This window comes from Theropithecus gelada, chromosome 6 (genome assembly GCF_003255815.1).
Source record: "Theropithecus gelada isolate Dixy chromosome 6, Tgel_1.0, whole genome shotgun sequence".
Classification (NCBI taxonomy): Eukaryota; Metazoa; Chordata; class Mammalia; order Primates; family Cercopithecidae; genus Theropithecus; species Theropithecus gelada.
The window spans coordinates 117,751,190-117,778,728 of NC_037673.1; the positions used below are offsets into that span (position 1 = coordinate 117,751,190).

General features: G+C 34.7%; 1 long non-coding RNA gene across 1 annotated transcript; it reads left to right on the forward strand.

Annotated features, from left to right (window-relative positions):
- Positions 1-14,352: 14,352 nt before the first annotated feature.
- Positions 14,353-17,658, forward strand: LOC112625723. The gene is made up of 3 exons (XR_003119760.1): positions 14,353-14,408; positions 15,907-15,936; positions 17,249-17,658. It is a non-coding gene; the product is annotated as an uncharacterized LOC112625723 (long non-coding RNA).
- Positions 17,659-27,539: the final 9,881 nt, after the last annotated feature.

The following is a 27,539-nucleotide window of genomic DNA, read 5'->3' on the forward strand; positions in this document are numbered from 1 at the left end:
CATTTTTAACATTTCAATTTTGTAAAACTATCAAAAAGCAATTTGGGATGTTATAGCCTCTTTTATCTAGCACTCATTTCTTAACGCGAAATTATATGCAGAGCAAGATGGAGATAGAGTAATGATTGACAGCTTTATTCCCCAAATAGACTTGTTTATATTTTAAACAATATATTATTTTTATAAGATATATATATTACATATAAATAACATATTATTGTTATAATGTATTGTAAACAAATTGAAATTTCAGGAAGGAGACACATATAACATATGAAATTTAAAATAGGTAACTTCTAAATATAAGTAGAGAATAAAGCAAACAGAGCATATCCCTAATCTACTAGTTAATTTAGAAATATTCAATATAGACACTGTTTTTGGTGACTGGGATATGGCATCAACTGGAACCCCAGCCCTAGATTTATATTCTGTGTCAAGGTCAGGCAGTAGACACCTGTATACTGAATGTAATATTAAGAAGTAATAATCACATTGACAAAGCACAAGGACAAGCAATAGGCAGCAGAAAGTGGCAGCAGCAGGGGGAAAGGCTACTTTAGAGAAGATGGTCAGAGAAGGCTTCTCAGAGAAAGCAGGGTTTCACTCTGTTCATGAATGAAATGAGAGCCATACAAAGATCTGAGTGAACAGCCTTCTAGGCAAGGAAAGAACAAGACCAAAGTTCTGGGGTGAGACCAAGTTTGGAAATTTCTTATGTAAAGAAAACCAAGAAGGCAGGTGAGGCTAGAGTTGACATCATATGAGGCCTTCTGTGGAAATTTAATTTCTAAATAAAATAAAAAGACAAGGATAGCTTTGAGCCGGGGAGTGACAAATGCCTACTTTTGAGGCCTCCATATTATTTTATGGCTTTCACACCTCAGGAGTCTCCACACTCCCCTCAGTGCAGGAATAGTCAGAGAAAGAGTCAGATTGCTTTGGACAGGCTGGACTCAGTGCTCGACTCATGGTGGTTCCATACATTTTGACCAGCAGTCCAACTGAATAATTGGTCGCAAGAAACTACCTATACAGTAGTTAGTTCCCATTTTGTTCAAACATACCAATTGATTCATTAAGATTTTTCTGGAATTGGAGGATAATTAAAATGTTGGAATATAAATAGAGGTTTCTTAGTTAAAAGAGGAGCAAGAGGCAATTCTGAGCATTGATTTTTAAAGCTCCCTGATCAACTGGGGCAAATATTCATGATAATAGGGACAGTGCAAAATGGAACAGGCAGATTTTGAAAACATCAACAGGATAAAAACATCATCCTCTAACTAACAGGATATCCTTTGGGCTACTTGAGTATACACAAAGACCTCAGGGCAGTGGTAACACTTCTCTTCCCTGGTTGCACCTGACATAAAACTATTCAGTTTTCAATATTTTGCTAATCATATCACATATAATGTGAACATATCTTTTTATAGTCTAATATTTCTGTTGTATATTGCTTTATTGATAGCTACTTTATTTGGGGTGGATTTCAATATATTACCTCTATTTCTTTGACAAGTACTTTTTCAGAATTCACTGTGTATACAGTTAAGTAATATAAAATGTTCTCTTTTCTATTACCACCTATCCTTGGGTTGCTTTATGATTGCAATGAAATGATGTTGCTACTAAAGTGATTATAAAGCACCTAATGTTTCTGGATGCAGAAAGGCAGGACCTTATTTTAGGGACATTTTTATGACCCAGAGGACTAAAGGTACTGCAATGGTAGAAATCAATATTGTATTAAATGACATCATACATTTGGATTGCCTCAGTGTTTTTAAAATCTGCCACCATGGTTTTCTCCATTTTCAAATACATGTAGTCCCAGAATTTTGCTGAGGCTGCTCTTCAATCAGCAATGTTCCTGAGTCTATCAACTTGCATACAACTTAATGCTCTAAATATGCCCACATCCATAAAAACTCACCAATACACTGCCCTGTTCCTCAGGACACCGTTCTCCAAACTGGGTGGAAAAGTCAGACCTCCTAATAAGTTGACTATCCAGCTAAAATACACTTCTATAATTTCTATACAGTTCTCGAGAATAGTCTGTATTAGGGAAATGGTACAGATAGGAAGAATAGTAAAGAGGCAATTGCAGTAAGAGAAATTGGGTTTTTCAGACCCAGATGGTATCAGTCAGTATAGTCAGAGAGGTGGTCAAATTCTGTCTATATTTTGAAGTCAGCGTTAACTGAATTTTCTCTCTTATTAGATATGAGGAGAGAGAAAGAAAAAGATAAGGATAAATTCATAGTTCTTGTTGTTAGCAAATGGAAGAAAGGAGCCACCATTTACTGAGAGTAGAATGGTTCTGGACGGGTTAAACTTCAAGTATCCGGTTAATGTTCAAGTGGAAATGTTGAGTAGGCAGATGTGCATATAAGTCAAGAGCTCATCAGAAAGATGTCTACTAGAGTTATATGTATTTTAGGGGTCCTCATATAGATGGATGACGCAGGAAATAAGTTTAAATAAAGTAGAGGACTGATACATGAATTTTGGGATGCTCCAATAGGAAGTAGTCCATTAGAATAAAAATAAAGCATACTTGAACTAAGTAACTGTATCAATTATTTACTCCAAAATGAATAAAGGAAGAGAAAGGATTTTGAATAATAACCAATGGGACTCTAAATGGAGGCCTTCTTTTTTTATAATAATATTTTATAATTGGTTGCAAGATAAATTTTCACCTCTGGAGAGCAAGAACTATGCAGTTTGATGATTTGTAATGCTTTCAAAATATTTTATTGACTTTATAGTAGATAAATAAGAACTTTGTAATTTTAGAAAATAACTTTTATATTCTTGAGAGAAGATGTGCAGATAAGAAATAATTTTCAAAATTGCCATTTTAATTAATGAAACCTTAAAATTACATTTAAAGTTGGATATGTGTTTTGTTATTTTTATTATATTACCTTTTCTTTTATGTAAGCTTTAGTTATTTCATTATTTTTTATTGAAAAGTTTGGGTTGATATTTCTTTTAATTTCAATTCTTAATTACTTTCCATTAAGTATATATTTCAAATTAATGTATACTTAGCATTTATTTAACTAACATTTCAGAAAAAGTACAAAGGTTCATCCTAGGAAATACACTGTAGCTGTAAGACTATATATTCTGTTATCTTCTATTATGTTAGGAAAATGTCAATAATATTATGAAACAATTTGTTTGGGACGTTCTTGACTCACATCCTACTTCAGCTTTTACCCAAATTTAACAGAAACTTGTATTCACAAATCAAAGTTTGCTCTTAGTCAAGGATTATCATGAAAATTAAGATATCCAGGTATGTGTGGCTGTATATGTGGTTGTGTGAGTGCATATGTATGTGTGCGTCTCTATGTGGGTATGTGTTTTTTCATGAGCACATTTTTTATGATTGTTTTTCATATTAATCTTTCTATAATAGACATGAATACATGTAAATCAAGCTAAAATTATTATATACAGATCATTTTTTATAAGCCACATAGCAAGGGAAGCAACAATTATGTAAAAAAGCACAGTACTATTTCCCAAAATGCTAGTTTACTTCTTGCAAATTTTAAAATACAGAGACTTATTTCTGTCAATGTGCAAGGATACCTTGTTATGGATTCTAAGGTGTTCACAGTTTAATGAGGTAAAAAACATGCCAGATGTCATTATGATACAATGTGAGAAGCAAAATAGTAGAAATGGATCTGCTGTCACACAGCTAAAGGGAATCACTAACCTGAAAATGTATAACAGAGAAGGTTTCCATATGGTATTAGCAATAGTATTTCTGGAAGAATGTCTAGGATGTTTAAATGTCTGCCGTCTCACTCTCCTTTTTCTTAGCTAGCTGCCTATCATCTACCAGGTCTTGCTCCTGTCATTTTCTTAGGGATTTCTTCCCATGCACCTCTGGCTGATTCGTGTCCCTTTGCTGTATGTTCATCTCCTATCAATGGTATTCATTTCTTTACGTTGTAACAATGCATTCATTAGTGAAATTATTTGCCTTCTTTTCACTGGACTTCCCTCCCCATCAGAATGAATACATGGAATATGTCTGTTTATTCACCCTTGTATCCCGGCACCTGACAGAATGCCTGACCTGACCAAAAGGAGGGGCTCATTGATTTCTTACTGGATAAAGAATTAGGAAATGTAAAAAATAATTGAAGCTTCAGATGTGTTAGTTATATATTATGTTTATATCTTTATCAGATCCTTAAATAACTAAATGACCTTTTCAGGTCTCTGTGTGTTGATTTTACTCAATTAGAGTAATAATTTGTATTATGCAACTATTAGGTATGTTACTTAATAACATGCTTCTTATTCTTTTGACTCTTCAGCAAGTTTAAATATTATCTTCAAAAATTCATAATTTTTTCCCTTTATTGACATTCGAAGTTGCTTCATAATAAGTATTTCCTACTTCATCTTTTTTTTGTATCTCCATCACAAGTATATTCTGAATGCTTTTCTTGCTCAGTTTTTAATTTTAGCTTTCTCCAGCCCTGAAACATACAATGGTCTTGTCACTAATTACTTTTTCTAAGTTCTATTTGCAAATTTGACAGTAATTATAAGACTCTGTATTTTTAAAGTATATTTTATTTTTAGTCATAATTCAATATATTGAAATTCTAACATTAGAAAGATAAAATATGTTTTACCTCAGGAATATTCTAAACAGGGAAATATTAGGTTGGTGCAAAAGTAATTACAGTTTATGCCATTGAAAGTAATGACAAAAACCGCAATTACTTTTGCACTAACCTAATAATTTTAATTGAATGTACTTTTCCTTTGCACAAAGAACTTGTCATTTCCAATGTATTATTACTTAGAGTTAGTTATAGCTGTAATAGCTTGTGTCAGGCAGCAAAGAGAGAAAGAAATCTTTCATAGCATTACTAAAACTTTCTTCTTGTGGGTAGTTTTTCCTGTTAGATATTTTTAAATCTGAGATAAATGATATAAACTGATATCAAAAGGGAAATAATTTATAGTTCTTTTTGGGAGGTCAAATTGAGAATAATAATATTAAAACCCCATGGAATTCCAGTCCATTAAGAGATACACATATTTATGAAAAACAACATCATACACTTTATAAAAAATAAGGATAGGCTAATCTCTGCATAGACAAAAACTAACTTTATGTTGTTTTTGAAATACATTTTAAAAGAAAAATGCTTCTGCCCACCTCCAAATTAATGTCCCCTGTCATCATCTCTGAAATTTTTGTTTAAATAATAAAATCTTCCTTTGAGCTAAAGCCTTACGAGTGTACATAATTAGGATATATTAATAAGTTGACATGACTGTATATTGATTAAGCAAAATCAGAAGCCTAATGTAAGAAAACATATTTAGTAATATAAATCCAAAATGTAAACCTCACACTGTGAAGACTCTGGAATCTGCTATCTTCCTTGGAAGAGTATCGACTTCTTTGTTTCAGCAGGCAGGCATTAAATTAGATGGACCCAAACATTAAACACCAGCATTTGGGTATCAGTTCAAATCACCTGATAACGCTGATTATTAAATCACACCTAATAATACCTAATGAAGACTCTGGATTGTACAAAAACTATGGAAGAGTGTATATACAATTTTGATCACTCCCTCTCTGGTTCTGTTTTTTCAGGATTCCCCTGACCTCTACAACAAGTTTGGTTGCCTCATGTTCTCTCCAGTTCCTTAGGCCAGTTCAAGTTTTATCAATATCTTTTGGTCCCACTGAGTCCTTCCTGGCCTCACTCCAGAAGAGGACTGACCTCAGTCCAGAGAAATAAAAATGTGAAATTCACCCACTGAAACTCTCCTTCCAGAATTTCCTGCTTCTAGTTGGTTTCTTTTCAAGGAATTTAGAGGGTACTTTCTAAATTCTGCCCAACATTTACATCTGTCTATAATACAGGGTTGCTCTGATACTAGCCTACTTCTGTATTTGTGTGATTTTAAAATTAGTTATTACTCGATTCTAATTTGTCTAAAGTCATCTATTTTTCAGAAATATTTACAAGGGCTTACTTTCTAATTTATGTTCTAATACAGATTACTTTATCTAGCAGTTTATCTTATTTGTTCTTTCAAAGACCAAACTGCTGAACTCGTTAATCATTTGTGTGGTTTTCATGTCTGAGTTTCCTTCAGTTCTGTTCTAATGTTGGTTATTTTTTGTCTTCTGCTAACTGTGGGGTTGGTTTGCTCTCCTTTCCATAGTTCCTCTAGGGATGATGTTATGTTGTTAATTTGAGATGTTTCTAACTTTCTGATGCAGGCATTTAGCTCTATAAATTTCCTTTTTAACACAGCTTTAACTGTTTTCAGAAATTCTTGTATCTTGTATCTCTCTTCAAATTTGTTTCAAATAAGTTCTTGATTGCTGCATTAATTTCATTGTTTACACAAAAGGTACACAATGTTGTTTAATTTACATGTATTTGTATAGTTTTGAGCATTTTTCTTGGTTTTGATTTCTATTTTTATTGCAGTATAGTCTAAGAGTATGGTTGGTATGACTTCAGTTTTTTGAATTTTCTAAGGATTGTTTTACAGCTGATTTTGTGCTCAGTTTTAGACTATGTGCCCTGTACATGTGGGAAGAATGTATATTCTATTGTTTTTGTTGGGGAGAGTTCTGTAGATGTCTAATAGGTCCATTTGGTCAAGAATCAATTTAAGGTCTTAGATATCTTTTTTAATTTTCTGTCTTGATGATCTGTCTAACATTGTCAGTGAGGTGTTGAAGTGTGTTACTATTATTGTGTGATTATCTCAGTCTCTTTGTAGGACTCCAAGAAATTGCCTAATGAATCTAGGTCCTCCTGTGTTTGATGCAGACATATTTATAATACTTAAACCTTCCTGTTGAATTAAACACTTTAACATTATATAATACCTTTATTTGTCTTTTTAACTGTCTGTTTTGTCTGAAATTAGAATAGCAACACCTGCTTTTTTTCTATTTTTCTTTTGCTTGTAGATTTTTTCCATCTCTTTACTTTGAGCCTATGGATGCCTTTGCCTATTAGGTGGGTCTCTTAAAGACAGCATTCCATTGGGTATTGCTTCTTTATCCAACTTGCCAATTGCACATTTTAATTGGGTCATTTTGTCCATTTACATTCAAGATTTAGGCTGGGCACAGTGGCTCATGCTTGTAATCCCAGCACTTTGAGAGGCTGAGGTGGGTGGACCATGAGGTCAGGAGATCGAGACCATCCTGGCTAACACAGTGAAACCCCGTCTCTACTAAAAGTACATTCAAAGTTTATAGTGTTAGGTGTGGATTTGGCCCTATTATCATCTCATCAGCTAGTTATTATGCAGACTTGTTAGTGTGGTTGCTTTGTAGTGTCAATGATCTATGTACTTAAGTGTGTTTTTCTATATTTAGCACTCCCTTCAGGACTTCTTGTTAGGCAGATCTGGTAGTATATTAGTCAGGGTTCTCTAGAGGGACAGAACTAATAGGAGATATATATATACACACACACACACACATATGCACATATATATGGGTATATATATACGGGAGTTTATTAAGTATTAACTTTAACTTACAGGAACACAAGTTCACACAATACGCTGCCTGCAAGCTTAAGGAACTAGGAGGCCCAGTCTGAGTCTCAAAACTGAAGAAATTAGAGTTCAATGTTCAAGGGCAGGAAGCGTCTAGCACAGGAGAAAGATGTAGGTAGGAAGGCTAGGCCAGTATCCTCTTTCACGTTTTTCTGCCTGCTTTATCTTTGATGGCATCTGATTCGATTGTGCCCACCAGATTAAGGGTGGGTTTGCCTTTCCTAGCCCAGTGACTCAAATGTTAATCACCTTTGGCAACACTTTCACAGACACACCCAGGATTAATACTTTATATCCTTCCATCCAACCAAGTTGACAGTATTAACCATTACAAGTGGTAATGAATTCCCTTAGTATTTGCTTTTCTCAATAAGAACTTATTTCTCCTTGCTTATGAAGCTTAATTTGACTGGTTATTAAATTATTGTTTGCAATTTATTTTCTATAAGAATTCTGATTATAGACATCCTATCTCTTCTGGCTTGTAGGGAATTTGCTTAAAGTTCTACTGTTAGCCCAATTGGGTTTCCTTTGTAGGCGACCTGCCCCTTCTCCCTAGCTGCCTTTAACATTTTTCCTTTTATTTTGACCTTGGAAAATCTGATGACTATATGTCCATGGGATGGCCATCTTGTGTAGTATTTCACAGGGGTTCTTTGTACTTCCTATATATGAATGTTGGCCTCTCTAGGAAGGTTAGGGAAATTTCTATGAAATTTCTTGAAATATGTTTTCCAAGTTGCGTGCTTTCTCTCCTGTTCTTCAGGTGCCAGTGGGATATAAATTTGGTCTTTTTATATAATCCCATATTTCTTGGAGGTTTTGTTCATTCTTCATCTTTTCTCTTTATTTTTGCCTGAATGAGTTATTATGTAGAAGGCATCTGAGGTCTGACAGTCCGTCCTCAGCTTGGTTGATTGTGCTGTTAAAACTTGTGATTGTTCTCTGAAATTCATGAAGTCAGTTTTTCAGCTCTATCAGATCACTTTGGTTCCTTCCTAAGATAGCCATTTCATCTCTCATCTCCTAAATCATTTTATTGTATTCCTTAGAATGCTTGGATTCCCCTGAATCTTTATCATCTTCATTTCTGTCCATATTCTTAATTCTGTCTGTCATTTCAGTCATTTTAGCCTGGTTGAGAACCACTGCTGGAGAACTAGTGTGGTCATTTGGAGGTAATAAGACACTCTGGTTTTTTGAGTGGCCAGAGTTCTTGCACTGGTTCTTCCTCATGTGTGTAGACTGCTGTTCCTTCATTTTTTGAAGTCACGGTCCTTTGTATAGGTGTTTTTGCTGTTACATTTATTGATACCTTTTGGGGTTTGATTGTGGCATAAGCTGGGTTCAATAAACTAGCTTCATAGATGGAAGATTTTCAAGGGACAAGACAGCACTCCTGGGCTGTGTACTCTAACTCTGGGGGCTGGTATCACGCCTGCAGCTTTGCTCTCTCGCCCCTAGAGGCTGTGCTGGAAGGGCTAAGATGTTCCCAGCTCCCAGCCAGGGCACTCTGATGGGTGGTGCTGGTGAAAGTGCTTTGTTAGATCATCAGCAGCAGGATCTATGCTCAATCACATGTGTGAGCAGCAGCAGCAAAGTGGCAGGGTGCTAGCACATTGACTGGGTATAGGGTACCCATAGGAGTGGGGCTGCAGCGTTCCTGCATGCACTCATGCTGGCAGCAGAGGTAGGGCAGGGTGTTACTGGGTGTGGGCTGCCAGCCTCCATGCACACATTTGTAGCAGTGATGGTGGTGGTGCTGGGGGTGTAGTGGCAGTGTTGTCAGTGTCCACATGTGCATTCACACTGGCAGCAGTGGTGGCACAGGTGGGGCAGGGTTTCAGACCTCAGTGTGTGCACTCACATGGGTAGCAGAGACTTTGTGGGTAGGCAGCCTCATCCTATATTTTAAAGCTGGTAATTAAAGACATTATGACACTTGGTAAAAATTTTGCTTTTCTTTAAGCTTTCTTTGTAATTTTTAGCAGGAAGAAAGATATCAACATATGCTAATTACTGAAATTTAACTTTTGTTGTTCCTACTGGAAGTTAACAAATGTTCTGTTGCATTATTAGATCTGTTTTTCTGGACAAAATATACCTTGAAAACACACATAATAAGAGAAAAAGATTATGGTGAAGTAATCTCCAAAGTTTTCTAAGAGTTAAGGAAATAGAAAGTAAAGGGACAAAGAGAAATATGAATGAGGACTGCCTCTGGCTACATATGGAAAATGCTACAATTAGATGTTCAGTCAGAGGGCAAGTCTGAGGGGACTTAGAAATCCTACTATGGGGGCAACTCTAAAATTCTGAAAAATTAAAGGGATGATGGAAGGAATTAGTTTTGAGAAATATGGCTTCTACTCTTAAACGATTGATTCTGGACTTAAAGATAGTTCTTGCTAGTTATCCTTGCAGTTTTACTGGTGTAGTTGTAAATTGAGTGTTACAGTTCCTCTTGAAGCCTCCTAATAATCTATCAGAGGCTTCTAGTTCCTTTTGTCTTTTTGGTCAAATTCACAAAATGAATATAGTATCTTGACAATTTGTTTTAAAAATTGCTTCTTTATCCAACTTGCCAACTGCACATTTTAATTGGGGCATTTTGGGCCCAATTAAATAAGCCTTTACACAAGGCTTTTATTTCTAGTGCAGTGAAGGCTTTACAGTAACTGGATTTACTTTAACAACAACAACAGTACATGGTTTACACAGATTTCATTCCCCTTCATAAACTCTCTCTCTTCTTCTCTTCTTACTTGTCCTTCCTTCTCCTCCTCCTCCTCTATCAATGGCAATTTAAAGATAGTCTGTTGCTATTTGAGGACTTTCACAGATCCAGGAACATGGCCACTAGAAATTTTAGTTTATGTCTTGATCCTGAACAAATGCCTGACTCTTCCATCCATACCCTGAAGTTTATCCAGTGTCATTTTGATAGGGACAGAAGGCAGCCAAGTGCCTAGGCAGATAGGGGCAGGTACCCTTTGAAAACCCACCTCCAAGCCAAAGACAGTTTAAAGCCTGAAAGCCAAACTACAAGTTAATTCCTCACACCAGATTGAGAACATGTCCTCTTATTTGGCTTGTTTTCCTCTGATCCCCCTCTTCACCTATTGTACATGTACCTACCCTTTTCTAATTGGCTTTCTACACTGCCATGCCCACGTTTGAATGGTGCTTTCACTTTAAGCTTTTTTGCATACTCACAAACCAATCATCATGCACACCCCATCCTGAGCCTGTAAAGGCCCCAGACTCAGTCGGTAGAGGGGAATATGGCCTACTTCGGGGAAAAGACAACCTGACTTCAGGGAAGATTGCCTGCCCTTCTTTTCCCCTCTCCAGCTCCCCTTTCTGCTGAGACCTGTTTTCATCTATCAATAAAATGTTCCACCTTCACCATCCTTCAGTTGTCCTTGTGACCTCATTCTTCTTGGACACTGGACAAGAGCTTGGGACCCACCAAGTGAGGGTACCCAGAAAAGGCTGTCACACTGGCACTTTGCCCTCACTGGTGGAGAGCAGCCACACCATGCAACGAGGCAAGGAGCCAACTGAGCTGCTAACACACTGCTCTCCATCCGACTGCAGATGGCAGAACTAAAACAGCACTGTAACACCCCCTCTGAGGCTTTGGACTTATAGGCGCCCTCACTTGGGTGCCACTGTGTCCCCCTCAGGGCAACACACCTGGTCTGGCCATGGGTCCTCATGTGGAGCTTGCTCCTGTGTTGGTGCCCAGAGTGTCCATCTTGATCTTGCACTAGCTCTCTCATGTGTTCCCTCCCATAAGGGGCTGAGCACAGAGGGTTGAGTAAATGGGGTGCCCCTGCCATGAGTCCAGTGAAGGGACTGAGAAAAATACTGCATCAATTTCATAGTGATTTTTTTTTCAGCATTTGTGTTTGCTTTTTTTTTTTTTTTTTTTTCCAGCCTCTTTCTTAAGCAAGGCCAATCACACTGCTGTCACTGGCTCAAACTAGAAAGCTGAATCTACCACTTCCCCTCCTTAGCAATTCCTTCTACCCTTTACTCTATACAGGCTTCTGTTGCCTGTGTGTAGACCCAGTGCTCACTAATTCAGACCAGCAACTTCATTTCCGCCTAAATGAAAATACAAAATACTATTTTGTATATACCAAAGAAAAGTATCCATAATTAGGAAATGAAATGAAAATACAAGACAGCTTTGAAAAAAGTCAAGAACAAAAGAGTCTCTGTAGTTTATCTTGAATGCAGTACAAGCAATTCTCACAGTTGGCCCATATGATCTAACCAAAACTATTAAACTTGAATATGTCGATGACAGATGAGAATGTTGTGTATAGCTGATATGGTTTGACTGTATCCCCACCCAAATCACAACTTGAATTGTATCTCCCAGAATTACCACATGTTTTTGGAGGGACCCAGGGAGAGGTAATTGAATCATCAGGGCCAGTCTTTCCCATTCTATCCTTGTAATAGTTAATAAGTGTCACAAGATCTGATGGGTTTATCAGGTTTCCACTTTTGCTTCATTCTTATTTTTCTTTTGCTGCCACCATGTAAAAAGTGCCTTTCACCTCCTGTCATGATTCTGAGACCCCTCCAGCCAGGTGAAATTGTAAGTCTAATTAAGCCTCTTTTTCTTCCCAATCTTGCGTATGTCTTTATCAGCATCATGAAAATGGACTAATATAATAGCCCTTGAGGAGCCTTGACTGAATTACATCTGAGTACCCTGGGACTTAGAAGCAAAGTATCCCATCTTTGCCCATGACTGGGCATGCAGATGTCAACAGTAATTGAATGCAAGTGCAACTCTACAAATAAGAAAAATTACGAGATAATGGTTTGTGAGAAAGGATAGAAAAATAAGCTGCATTTTCAATGCTGAACGTATTGTGATTATTAGTTTCATCTGGAAGTATGATAGTTGCTGAGTATAAAAAGTCATACATACAATGCAAAAAAAAGTACATTAATATGTCCTACATTAATCATTTTTCATATATGGGTTTATTAAATCTATTTCCTATTTGTGGAAGAATAATACAAGTTAACTGTTCCTACTTTTGGAATATTTCAGTTTCCCAAATGGATCTTCAAATAATATAGTGGAACTTGTACATGGGACAGGAACCTAAGGTCCTAAGCAAGGATGACTGACTTGAGTATCAACCTAAACCAAAGTAATGCAAGAGCAGGTAAGAATAAAATTAACGGTAATTATAATAAAAGTATAAATAGAATATCCAATGTGCCAGAGATGATTCTGCCACAATGGCAGGCTTTGCCTAGGTGAAGAAAATTATACTTCATTAGAATGCCAGAGTTCTCAATCTATTTCGAGGCTTAGGGTTGATAGATGTTTGCCCACTGACACACTTTTGGCCTTAATTCACCAAGACAAACTTGACTTTTAAGATATGCTATCTAGATTTCCGTGTCATTCAATTTATAACAATTTTTCTCATGCACTCATTCAAGTTTACAGCAATTTTTGAATACAAACTAATGTGCCAGTTAATATACTAGTTACTGTGTATACGTTGAACAGAAATGATACCTGTTGTCACAAAACACAAGTATGCATTAAGGAACATGATTTTTCATGCTGATATTACTATTTTGTAAAATTAATCTGAATTAAACTTAATTTTAGACCCATAAAATGCAGGTCTGAGACGTGTTCTAGCTTTCTGTATCTACTTCATAAGTTACTATTTTAGATGGACTATCTGAATAGGTGTAAAAAGCAGAAAATATATTTGAAGCAGCCTTAAAAATAGGACAAAATTGAAATAATTATCAATTCACATTCACAGCAGATTGACACACATTACTGTATGAGATATGTACATGTTGTATCTGTTAGATATTTATAATTGCATTTAAAAACATAAGATTTGGAAGTATTAAAAAGCTGAACATAAGTTAGCTATGGTAGGGACTTGAAGTTTTGTAGAGCTCAAGAAGCACTCCAGTTTTATTTCCATTGTTTTAAGTTTCAATAAGAATGCATAAATGTATTACCTATTTTCTTCAAATATCCTTTATTATTCCAAGATCTTATGTCTTATTTTATAAGTGACCTAACGTCAGGCGCTGGATGAAGAGTAACATACACCTTCTAGCATTCTCATCAATGTAGTTTTCAGCATAAAAACATTAAAATTTTTGTGTTTTTATATAGTCTCCAAGGGGACCAAACTGAAAATGAATTAAAACAAGAAAAAAGAAAGCCAACTTAACTCAGTAACCAATGGGACTGATGTAGGAAAAAACATTAATGACAGAGTATTAATAGATTGGTTAAAATCTATTTAAAAATTGCTCATTCCAAATATGCAGTGTTCTATGTAATAGAATATAATACTAAGCTAGAAATTTGGATTTGTTTATGTAAATCTGGTTTATTCCACATAAATAGGATATGTGGCTTAAGCCAGTGACTGAATTGTGAACTTCTGTTGCATTTCTCTGGATTTATTTAAGATGAAATGAATACTGAATGAAAGTACCAGAAGATGTATTACTTTACTTATAAGATGATATGGTTTGGCTGTGTCCCCATCCAAAACTCATCTTGAATTGTAATTCCCATAATCTTCACGTGTTGTGGGAGGGGCCTGGTGGGAGGTAATCAAATAATGAGGGCAGTTACCCTCATGCTGCTCTCCTGATAGTGAGTGAGTTCTCATGAGATCTGATGGTTTTATAAGGGGCTTTTCCCCCTTTTGCTTGGCTTGCTTGACACTGCTCCTTCCTGCCACCATGTGAATCAGGACATGTTTGCTTCTCCTTCTGCCATGGTTGTAAGTTTCCAGAGGCTTCCCTAGCCATGCTAAACTGAGAGTCAACTAAACATCACACACCGGGGCCTATCATGGGGAGGGGGGAGCGGGGAGGGATTGCACTGGGAGTTATACCTGATGTAAATGACGAGTTGATGGGTGCTGACGAGTTGATGGGTGCAGCACAGCAACATGGCACAAGTATACATATGTAACAAACCTGCACGTTATACACATGTACCCTAGAACTTAAAACATAATAATAAAAAAAAGGAAAAAAAAAATAGAAAAAGATATTGCTAAATCTATCCTTTTTGAAGATTTTCACTTGTAGATTCAATTTATTTAATAGACATAAAGCTCTACACATTTTCTATTTATTCTTGGATCAGAATTGGTAAGCGTGGGCTTTTACAGAATTTTTCACTTCTATCAAAATTTTCAAATGTTTTTACATAAAGCTGCCATAGAAATTATTCATATTTGTATTGTTGGTATAGAAATAAAGTTTTTGATTTTTGAAGTTTGCAATTTATAATTTTCTTTTTTTTCTTTTCTTTTTTCTTTTTTTAATGACGGGGTGTCGTTCTGTAGCCCAGGCTGGGGTGCAGTGACATGATCTCGGCTCCCTGCAAGCTCCGCCTCCCGGATTCACGCCATTCTCCTGCCTAAGCCTCCCGAGTAGCTGGGACTACAGGCACCCGCCACCACACCCAGCTAATTTTTTGTATTTTTAGTAGAGATGGGGTTTCATCGTGTTAGCCAGGATGGTCTCGATCTCCTGACCTCGTGATCCGCCCATCTCGGCCTCCCAAAGTGCTGGGATTACAGGCGTGAGCCACCGTGCCCGGCCTGATTTTCACTTTTTAATTTTGATATTGATTTATCAAATTTATTAGCATGTTAATGAACTATTGTTTGGCTTCATTGATATTTCTATATTCTACACTTGCTTTCTAACTCGTTGATTTCTACCACATTTCTTTTAATTCTATTTGAGTTTAATTTGTCATGTTATCTTCTAGCCCCTTGAAATAAATGCTTAAAGACATGATATTCAGTCTTTCTTTTATAAAATATACAGGCAAAGTATATATTAACTATATACATATATTTGTCCCTAAGTCATGTCTTACTTAATTCTTACAAGCTTGTGTGTGCCACAATTTTATTTCCATTCCATTTAAAATAATTTCTAATTTCCACTGTGATATCATTAAAAAAACATGGGTTATTTAGATGTGTTTTGTTTCACTTGCTAACAGTTGGGGATTTTAAGTTAGAATTTCTTAACTGATTTTTCACTTCATACCACTGAGGCTAGAGAAAATGCTCTTTATGTTTCCCATCATTTGAAATGTATTAAGCCTTTCTCTATTTTTCAATATGTGGTCAATGTCTATGATTATTATTTGTAATTTTAAAAGCAGGGATAATGTGCAGTCATTGAGTGCAGAAGTCTATACATGTTTATCATGTAAAGTTTGTTAAACAAGTTTTCAATCTTCTATATCCTTAGTTCCTCTATATTTTCACCAGTAACTAAAAGGTATGTTAAATATTTTCATATTATTATTGATTTATTTATTTCTTGTACACATTTTATCAACTTTGTAATTTATGCACTTTAAAGCTAAATTTTGATACTTAGATACATTTAGGATTGTTATGTCTTCCTGTAGAATCCATGCTTTATTTCATAAAGAAATGCCTTTTTTATGTCTTGTAATGCATATGGTTTGAAATATTTGTCTGTTGTTAGTTTTCCTGATTTCATATAGTTGTCAATCTTGTTACTTTCAACTGTTCTGTCTCTGCATCTGTAACTTTTAAATAGTTGTTAATTATGCTATTTTTATTGTTTTAATCCAGAGTCTGATTGTGTTTTTCTAAACAGGAGAATATGCTCAATATCCATTTCATGTGATTAGTAATCGATTCCAGTTTATAACTATAATTTAATGTTTTTTCTTTCTATAATTCATTTTTATAATTCTCCTTATTTCACTTCATTTGCTTACATCAGTATAATTTTATTGTTATATTCTGTTTATCTGACAGCAGCATATTATTTAATATTCCTTGGCATATTAGAGTCTAATTTAAATTGTGCAATATTAGAATTTGGATATTATAATGCTATGACCACACTTATTCCCTTTTTATATTTTGTGCTATTGATGTCATATGTTTTAATATCTCATATTTTAAATCTCAGCATGTCATTATTTTAAACAGACAACATTCATTTTTTTTTTTTCCTGCAATACTGGATCAATGTCAAAGATAATGTTCCTTCTGTGTAAAGACCTCTTTTTAGAAGCAGGTCTTTCTGTTGATAGTAAATTTTGATAATTCCATATTAATGATTATTTATTTTCGATATTTTGAAGATTTAATGTAATTTTTTAAATACTTTTCATTGTATCTCTGAGTTTTATTTATCTTCTGAGATAAACATGTATGTTATTTATAATATATGTCTTTGAGAAAAAATATTCAAGGGTCAAATTGTTTTTAAAGAGAGTCATTAGTAAAATGTTAAACTGAAGAACAAGGTTTAATAGATTAAGAATAAATTTGAGGTAAAACAGTATCTGATTAGCACCATAATTTGTTAAAATTAGGGCAGAAGAAATACCTCAAAGAGAGAAAACCTGAGAAAATATTTACATGAATGTGCTATGCAATATGTCAAACCTCATATTGAACTTAATGCTCTATATATTTTGATCACTCTTTCCAGAGTTTTCTCTTAAAGTTCTTTCCTTCTGGCCTATCACTGATTATATGCAAAATATTCTAGTCCTAGTCGAAATTACTGGCTCAACTACACTGAGGAAAATAGTATTTCCTTCTAGCATAGTGTCCAGAATGAATCTAAGTAGAAGAAGGGAAAAACAGAAGGACACAAAAAGGGAGACAAGGAAAAATGTCGATGTCGAAGAACTAGAGGAACAACACTGGAGTTATAAGAAACACCCAGAATTAGAATCAGAGCAATTTGATGGGACTTACAACAGCTGATTCTAGATATAAGAACTTTACCAAGCCATTTACAATTTTTGTGCCTAAATTTCATCACTTTAAAACAGAAAGAATTTACCTTATACACTTGTTGCTTAGATTATGAAAGTCATCTATACAAAATGTACAATAAGGAAGAATATAAATGTAAGAATGTAGAGGGTCACAAACATAGTTTGAAATATTCAAACTTTTCATTTTGGAGTGAAAAAAAGAAAAATACTAACTGTAAAATTAAATTCATTACAATATCAAAGTCGAGCCTGCCTATGAAGTCATCTGACAGTTAAAAATGTTTTGTTTATTCCATAAACATTATGAAAAAAACTAGTTCATTGCCAAAGGGATATTACATAATCACAGTGAAATCTCTAAAAGTCCTGAAACAGAATTTGAGTTTCATTTGCATTTTATTTTTACATTCTTACTACTCTACTAACTACATTCTGCCTAAGTAAATATGCTCAAAGCTTTAAAAGTAGGCTGAATGAATCCTGGTGGAAAAATAATGACCAGGAGCCAACATCAAGCTGAAAAAACAAGAATCCATAGTCCCCACATGAGATGAAACTGTGTGGTAAGATGGATTTAATGGGTCTGGGCTAACGTGGTAAAAGTATAATGGATGTAGCTAAAACAAACAAGGTCCAACTCTAAACCAGCACAAGAAAAACAGAGCAAGGGCATTTGATTTTGTTAAAAAGAAATTACATTTTAAATCAAAGTAAAAAAATGTAAGTCATCACAATATTGAGGTAGCTAGTGGAGTTGACTGTATAAGAAATTGGCTACTACTTTCAAAGGGCTTCATCATTTTAAATCTATACTAATATTTGTCTTGGATAAGGTTAAAATTATAAAGATATCAAAATTCAAAGAAAGTTCAATGCCTTTTGGGGGTGAGAAAGTCTGAAAATAAAAAATTCATATACTTTCTTTTTTGTTCATGAGAAATGAAATGTGGTCTTTTATTTTTTCCCATCTAATATATCAATATAGCAACTTTTGTCAAACAAAGGAGATAAACATCTGGGTTGCTATGGGTAAATTTTTCTCTTTGTTTCTCTTCTTAACGGCCACCATGCTTTCCATTTGTCTGTAACACTAGAAATATTTCACTGTGTTTTTCTACTCTATGCCTCAACTCTATATTCGGCTTCATTAGATCTCATAAATTGTCTCTAAATTTTATTTTGTGTTTATACTCTAAACAAATTTACACTTTAGGGTTTTTGCCTATTGAATCTAAATAGTTTATCATTTTCTGACTGTAATAACTATAACGTATTTAAAACTTAAAATAAAAAACTAACTTTTTCATGTTGAATTATATTGGAACAATGTTTTATTTCTTATTTTTATATTTTTCTTTTAAATTTGTTCCCAATATCAACAAAAAATATATTTTTAATGTTCCTTTATCTCCACTCCCATAACTCCTGGGAAAAGTTTTTGCATTTCTTGAGGATGAGGAACTATTTTAAAAATCGTATTTTATGTTCTTTACGATGCAAAACACACTATGCCAATCCCTTTATTTGCCTTGTGGCCAGGCTCAATATTTAAGATGGTTATTAGTAAGCTGTCCAAAGACATGTAAAAACTGAAGCTCAGAGAGGCTAGGGAATACGCTTAGCTATTAGCTTGGTGCAAAAGTAATTGCAGTTTTTGCCATTACTTTCAGCTCCAAAAACCACAATTACTTTTGCACCAACCTGATACTTAGCACAACCAGCTAGTTACTGAGTAATGGAATCAAAATTGGAACTCATTTATTAAGCCAAGGATTCTGTTTGTTCTAGTATATGAAGTTGCCTGTGGAAGAGTCAAAAAATTAAAGATCCAACTGTAGTACTTTTGTAGTTTTTCTCTTTCATCATTTAAAGTTTTGCTATTGGTGTTTGTTTTCTATGTATTCCTTGTTATTTAAATTTTCAGTAACATGACAAGTTACACAGTGAGTGAAGAGTGTTTTATAAGTTAAAAGCCTACACAAGCAGATAGCTTGAAGTCAGGAGTTCAAGACCTGAATGGGAAACATAGTGAAATCCCTTATCTACAAAAATAAAATACAAAAAATAGCTAGGTGTCGTACGCCTGTAGTCTCAGCTACTTGAGTGGCTGAAGTGGAAGGATCCCTTGAGCCCCAGAGGTTCAGGCTGCAGTGAGCCATGATCGCACCACTGCACTCCACCCTGGGAAACAGAGCAAGACTGTCTCAAAATAATAATGATAATAATAGTAGTAATAATAAGAAGAAGCTGAAGTGGTGTATATGATACAATTTGTTATGTATTATGTTGTATATGTGTTATGTAAAAAAGAGAAAAAGGAACCAAAAAGATTTTCACCATGAAACCAGAATGTCTTAGTGATTTTTCTCTTGGAGGTGTGATTACAGGTAATCTTTAGTTTCTCCTTCATGCTAGTGTGGGTTTTTTAAATTTTCTACAATGCCTACACATTATTTTGATACATATTGTTTTCAAGAATAACAACTGTTATTACAAATACCAAAGGGTACTTAAATAAATTATCCCTATCTCATTTGTCTCAAAATATGGGAACTGAGAATAATAAAGTATAAACGAGATCTATCTTTATTTTATTTATTTATTTATTTTACTTAAAGTTCTGGGGCACTTGTGCAGAACTTGCCCATTTGTTACATAGGTATACATGTGTCATGGTGGTTTGCTGCACCCATCAACTCATCATCTACATTAAGTATTTGTCCTAATGCTATCCCTCTCCTAGCCCCCACCCCCAAACAGGCCCTGGTGTGTGATGTTCCCCTCCCTGTGTCCATGTGTTCTCAGTGTTCAGCTCCCGCTTATGAGTGAGAACATGCAGTGCTTGGTTTTCTGTTCCTGCGTTAGTTCTGGAGTGCATTCTATGTTAGGAGGGATATCAGCGCACCCTACAATTGGGTTTCATTTGTGATAGGATGACAAGGAGAACTTATGTGGCATAGAACTGTAGCTATGCTATTTTTTTTTTTTTTTGTTTTGCTGCAGAGTTGTAACATATGTAAACAATGCCCTGCCAACTCAGAAGCCACAAGTTAAGGTCACACAATTTTACAATTTGCTGAATCCTCTCTTTGGAAGTTATGGGATATGACAAAGGAGGCCCTTTTAGGGAAATTCATTCAGCCTATCCAGGGGAACAGTTACTCACTTCATCCTCAAGGTGAAACTACAGAAATTGCTTTGCTTTTGCACTGCCCCAGGACCTGCTGACCACCCTACACTATTTCTAAAATGCTGATCAGATCACAGTTTCTCAATAAACTCTTTCTTATTAAACTCCTCCCAAAGCTGTCTCTGTGTTTCTTATGCTTGCATTAAAAACTCAGATATTTATTTTTCATTTGTTTCATATGTCTGTTTCACCTATTACAAACAATAAATTATGTCAAAAGTGATTGTACAACTTTAGTCAATAAATTGTAAAAACTTAAAAAAAATCATTATTTATGGATTGCTTGGAGAATGCATTGTAGTTAACTCTAAATGAGTAGATTATCATTTTATTTATGCCAAGGAACTGAAATAATCAGAGGTTTAGCAGAGGGTATTAAAATGTTTAAACAATTGAAACTTTTCTCAATAATTCAAAGGAATAGGAAAACATTTTTCTTAGGGGAAAACTTGAAATATTTCTTAGGCCATCTGTGTAAATAATATGACAGTTGCAACAACTTTTTAGCTTTTTAAAACAAAAGAGAATTACACTTTTTCCTAAAGTAATAAAATATAATAGCAACATCATCTGTCTGTAGTATATAATTAAACTATACTCAAAGGCATAAATAATACAATTCTGTTCAAGCAAATGCATTGTATTTGTTTTTAAATGGATCATTAACGTGTGGCTTTGAAACAAGCAGCAAATAAATCCATCGTCAGACTTTTCTAAGGACTATTCTTTACTAAATTTAAGTATTCCTTCAATCATATATTCATTATGATCACTGTATATAGCCAAATGCAATCTCTGCACACATTAAAAAAAAAATTCTGGCAAAAGCTATGAGGCTAAGTTAGTGAATTAAAAGTCTCAGCAATTCTAAGTTTTTTTAAGAAATAATTGGTGAAAGTGTTCCGATAATAGAAAGGGAGAGAGAAAAAAGATAAAGGCCTCCAATATTTTGTTAGGTGGGACAAAAAAGAAATAGAAATTGCTGTTGTCACAGAAGTTTGAGACAAGTGGTTCATGCAACTTGTATAGTGATTTTCTAAACAATTAGATCATTTGTTCTGCAAATGATCATTTGTTCTACCACCGATCTAAGCCTTCTCATTTGTTACTACAGTTGGAAATTTCAGGTAAGAGGTATATTTAGGATTGTTCTTTTCTAACTTATATAGAGTAACTGAAAGATTCCAAGGAAACTCTCTTACTGTTCTTGTTAAAGACACATTTAGATCCCAGGCTTGCTGATGGTGTGGTGGGCATGGGAGAAAAGGGTGCTTTGCATACGTGTGTATGGTGGAAGAAGGATAGAATTTAAAATTATACCCCTATGCCAAACAATTTTACTTTGTTTAGCTCATCCTCTATTTTGCTACAGAATTTAATGTCTTATTTTAACTTTATGTGAAGTATTTTTTTTTCTAAATTTTACAGTGCATATATCCATCCCAGAGTCTCATATAGCACGTTTCATGCTTCAAGTACACTAATACTAAACAAAGTAAATATTATAAAAATTTTACCTATAACAATAAAAAGTGAAACAGTTGAGTTTAAAAATAACAGATCTTTCAGTATTAGGTAACATAATTTTAACAACCTGATATGGTTTGGCTGTGTCCCCAAATGTCACCTTGATTTATAGTTCCCATAATCACCACGTGTCATGAGAGAGACATGGTGGGAGGTAATTTAATCATGAGGGCAATTATCATGCTGTTCTCATGATAGTGAGTGAGTTCTCATGAGATCTGATGATTTCATAAGGGGCTTTTCCCTCTTTTACTCAGCACTTCTCCTTGCTGCCATCATGTGAAGAAAGATGTGTTTGCTTCACCTTCTGCCATGTTTATGTTTCCTGAGATCTCTCCAGTCATGCAAAACTGTGAGTCAATTACAACTCTTTCTTGTATAAATTACCTAGTCTTGAGTATATCCTTATTAGCAGCATGAGAATTGGCAAAAACAGCAAACTGATATGGGTAGAGTGGGATGCTGCTATAAGGATACCTGAACATGTAAAATCTAATTTGGAACTGGGTAACAGGCAGAGAACAGTTTTTTTTTTGGAACAGTTTAGAGGACTCAGATGACAAGAAAATGTGGGAAAGTTTGGAACTTCCTAGAGACTTGGAGGGCTCAGAAGACAGCAATATATGGGAAAGTTTGGAACTTTCTAGAGACTTGTTGAATGACTTTGACCAAAATGCTGACAGTGATATGGACAACGAAGTCCAGGCTGAGGTGGTCTCAGATGGAGATGAGGAATTTGTTGGAGCAAATGTGATTCTTAACTGAGCTTTAGCAAAGAGACTGGTGGCATTTTGCCCCTGCCTTAGAGATCTGTGGAACTTTAACTTGAGAGATGATTTAGGGTATCTGGAAGAAGAAATTTTTAAGCAGTAAAGCATTCAAGAGGTGACAGAGCATAAAATTTTGGAAAATATGCAGCCTCATGATAGAGGAGAAAAGAAAAACCCATTTTCTGGAGAGAAATTCAAGCCAACTGCAGAAATTTGCATAAGTAATGAGAAGCCAAGTGCTAATCTCCAAGAGATTGGGGGAAATTGTCTCCAGAACATGTCGGGGACCTTTGCAGCAGCCTCTCCCATCACAGGCCCAGAGGCCTAGGAGGGAAAAATGGTTTCCTGGGCCAGGTCCAGGTCCCACCTGCTGTGTGCAGCCTCAGGACTTGGTGCCCTGAGTTCCAGTCACTCCAGCCATGGCTAAAAGAGGTCAAGGTACAGCTTAGGCCATTGCTTCAGAGGGTGCAAGGTCAGCCATGCTTAAGTGTGAGTCAATTAAATCTTTTTCCTTTATAAATTACCCAATCTTGGGTATGTCTTAATTAGCAACATGAGAACTAATACATCATCCTTGTGAACAGACACAAGTCTTTTTAATCTGAGCTAGAAGAAATTGTTCAGATAAGTATGTGGGTCTCTAAAAATACATTGAAAACAATAAAGGGCCATAGAATCTTATAATTATTTGTATTGAATTGAATGAATTTAATACTATAGTTTTATTTTCAAAAAAAGTAACATACATAAAATATAGAAACATATTCCATTAGTGTGTGACTCTTCAAAATAAGAAACTTCTAGCATCAATTAATAGTAAGTAGAGACAGAAAATATGCACCATTCAGTGGCTTTTAAATATTGTTGCTATTCATCACAAGGCTATTTTGTATTATCAAATGTTCAATAATGATTAATATTGTAATTAGCATTCATTTCAAACACATTATGTAGTATATTAAAGTAATTACAATGCATTTAGCCTTGTTTTCAGATTTATTGCAAGTACTAAATTGTATTAATAGCTGCAATTTATTTCTGATTAATGTATTAATCTTATGTTTTATTACTTTCATAGAATATGGGTGTAAAACATACATTTTTCAAACTTCAAACTTAGTCAAAATTATATTTGTAAAATAAAAAATACCTTTGATAAGACAGCTGAAGTAATGTGTTTTTGATGATCAGAGGTTTGAATGCATAGCCTACAAATTTTTTACAAATAATATATTCACTCAATATACAAAACTCAACAGTTTTATGTATATTAACATTAATCACCAAAATACGCATATATTGTTTGTCTGCCTCTTTAAATCCAGATCTCATTTTTCCCATGTGTGTCTCCAAATCAGTTTCATTTATAGGAAAACATGTACTGTGTTATATTATGATAATTGATTTTATTGTGTGGTAGTTCATGACAGAGTAGAGAAGAGAAGCTCGAGGCAGGGCCTGTATCCAAAGGCTGGAGACCCACTGCGAGAGCTTTCGTAGCTTGTATGTAACTATGTCTTACAGCTTTGAGTGCATGTATATTATTTGTAACTGCTTTCATATGTGATAATCTAGTCTAAATTTAACCCAAAATCACAGGAAGCAAATATATATATATGTGTGTGTGTGTGTGTGTATGTATATGTATATATGTGTGTATATATATATAATAAAAAATATATATTTATATTTATATCTCTGAAAAGAAACAGTTCAAGATGGGGAGTAAACTGAATGAAAATTCTGACTCAATTAATATATTAAATTGGAATCTTTCCCTGAAGCTCTGGGATTACTCTCTGCATAGATATTGGTTTACTACGAAGATAACTATTTGGATATTGTAGTCATCTGAAACAATGCTAATTGAAACCTCTACCTCCTGGGTTCAAGCAATTCTGTTGCTTCAGCCTCCCAAGTAGCTGGGATTACAGGTGCCCACCACCACACCCAGCTAATTTTTGTATTTTTAGTAGAGATGGGGATTCACCATGTTGGTCAGATTGGTCTCAAACTCCTAACCTTAGGTGATCCATCTGCCTTGGCCTCCCAAACTGCTGGGATTACAGGTGTGAGTCACAGCACCTGGCCATTTTCAATACTGGTAAATTGCTATGACCAGTTTCGCTAAAATTTTGGTAATATGTATTTCAGCTAAGCATGCATATTACCTATAATTCAGCAATTTTACCCTGGGAATTATTTCCAACAGAAATTTATTTATATATTTGCCAAAGTATATAGCAACTTTTTTGTAGTAATTAAAAACTGTCAAACATACAAATGTCTATAATTCTTAGAATGGATAAATTATGCTATGTCCTTTACAGGTCATGTGAAGCCAGTAGTACTTTCATACAAAAACTGAACAAATAAGTATGAAAAAGGAAATGACCAGCTGGGCATGGTGGCTCATGCCTGTAATCCCATACTTTGGGAGGCTGAGGCAGGTAGATCATGAGGTCAATAGATCGAAACCATCCTGGCCAACATGATGAAACCTTGTCTCCACTAAAAATACAAAAATTAGCTGGGCATGGTGGTGCACACCTGTAGTCCCAGCTACTAGGGAGGCTAAGGCAGGAGAATTGTTTTAACCCAGGAGGCAGAGGTTGCAGTGAGCCAAGATGGCGCAACTGCACTGCAGCCTGGTGAAAGAGTGAGACTCGGTCTCAAAAATAAAAAAAAAAAAGGAAATGAACTTAGACACAAAACTTTTCAACAAAATATGATCAAGCGGAATCTACCAATGTCTAAAAAAATTTACACACCATGGCCAAGTTGTACTTATTTCTGGTATGCAATGCTGGTTTGCTATTCAAAAATTGTTCAATGTAATCTATTGTATCAGCCAACTAAAGAAGAAAAATTATTTGATCATACTAATTGGCCCAGAAAATCTAACATCCATTCCTGCTAAAATTCTCACCAACTTAAGAACAGAGTAAGTACCTCAACTTGATAAAGAACATATACAAAGAACCTACAGTTGGTGTCACACTTCACAGTGACAAACTGCATGCATTTTTCTGTAAGATTGTTAAGGAATGCCTGTTTTTATCACTTTTATTAAGTATAGTACAGGAACATCTAGACAGCACAAAAAGACAAGTAAAGGAAATATAAGATACACAGAAAAAAAAAGAAATAAACTGTCCTTATTTGTAGATAGCATGATAATAAACATGGAAAATGCCAAAGAAGCTTATCCTTCAATCCACTTCTGACGCCCCGGCAACAAAAAGCCCTATCAGAAAAAAAAAAAGAATTCTTCCAGGTCACAGCATAAAAATCAACAGACAAATCAAATTTCAATTTATCTAAACTAATAATCTTTAGGAACAGAAATTACAAACACAGTACCATTTGTAATTGTTCTAAAGAAAATAATATACTTAGATTAAAAACTTCAAATACATATATAGTACCTATATGCTGACAATATGAAAATGCTGATCAAATAATTTTTTGAAAGAACTAAATAAATGGAGAGACATATCATATGCATGGATTGAAAAAGTTAGCAAAGATGCAAATTCTATCAAAATTGAGCAATATGTTTTATACACTTTCTATTTAAAAACCATCACTTTTTGGTGTGTGTCTGTGTGTTTTTGTGTGTGTTTGGTATACATGACAAAACATAGGACTAATAATCAGAAAGCTAAAACTGGATCCCTTCTTTACACCTTACACAAGAATTAACTGAAGATGAATTAAAGACTTAAATGTAAAATCCAAAACCATAAAAACCCTAGAAGAAAATCTAGGTAATACTATTCAGGACATAGGTATGGGCAAAGATTTTATGATTAAATCACCAAAAGCAATTGCAACAAAAGCTAAAATTGACAAATGTGATCTAATTAAACTAAAGAGCTACTGCACAGCAAAAGAAACTATCATCAGACAGAACAGGCAACCTACAGAATGGGAGAAAGTTTTTGCAATCTACCCTTCTGACAAAGGTCTATTATCCAGAATTTGCATGGAATTTAAAGAAATTTACCAAAAAAAAAAGTAGGCAAAGACATGAACAGACACTTCTCAAAAGAAGACATTTATGTGGTCAACAAACATATGAAAAAAAAAAAGCTCAACATCACTGATCATTAGAGAAATGCAAATCGAAACCACAATGAGATATCATCTCATGCCAGTCAAGGTGGCAATAATTTAAAAAATCAAGAAACAGCAGATGCTAGTGAGGCTGTGGAGAAATAGGAATGTTTTTACAGTGTTGGTGGGAATGTAAATTAGTTCATTGTGGAAGAAGACAGTGTGGCGACTCCTCAAGTATTTAGAACCAGAAATGCCATTGACCCAGCAATCCCATTATTGGGTATATACCCAAAGGAATATAAATCATTCTATTATAAAAATGTAAAAAAAAGTAGGGCTAGACAAGGAGTTATTAGCACTGATACTAAAGGCATAATCCATAAATGGCAAAATTGTAAATTAATTATACCTCGCCAAAATAAAAATAACTTTTGCTCTGTGAAGAATCTGAAAAAAAAATTAAAATCAAGCTACATGCTGGGAAAAAATTATTGGCAAAATATATATCTCACAAAAAATTTGTGTATCTGGATTATATAAAGAACTCTGTCTCAAAATAACT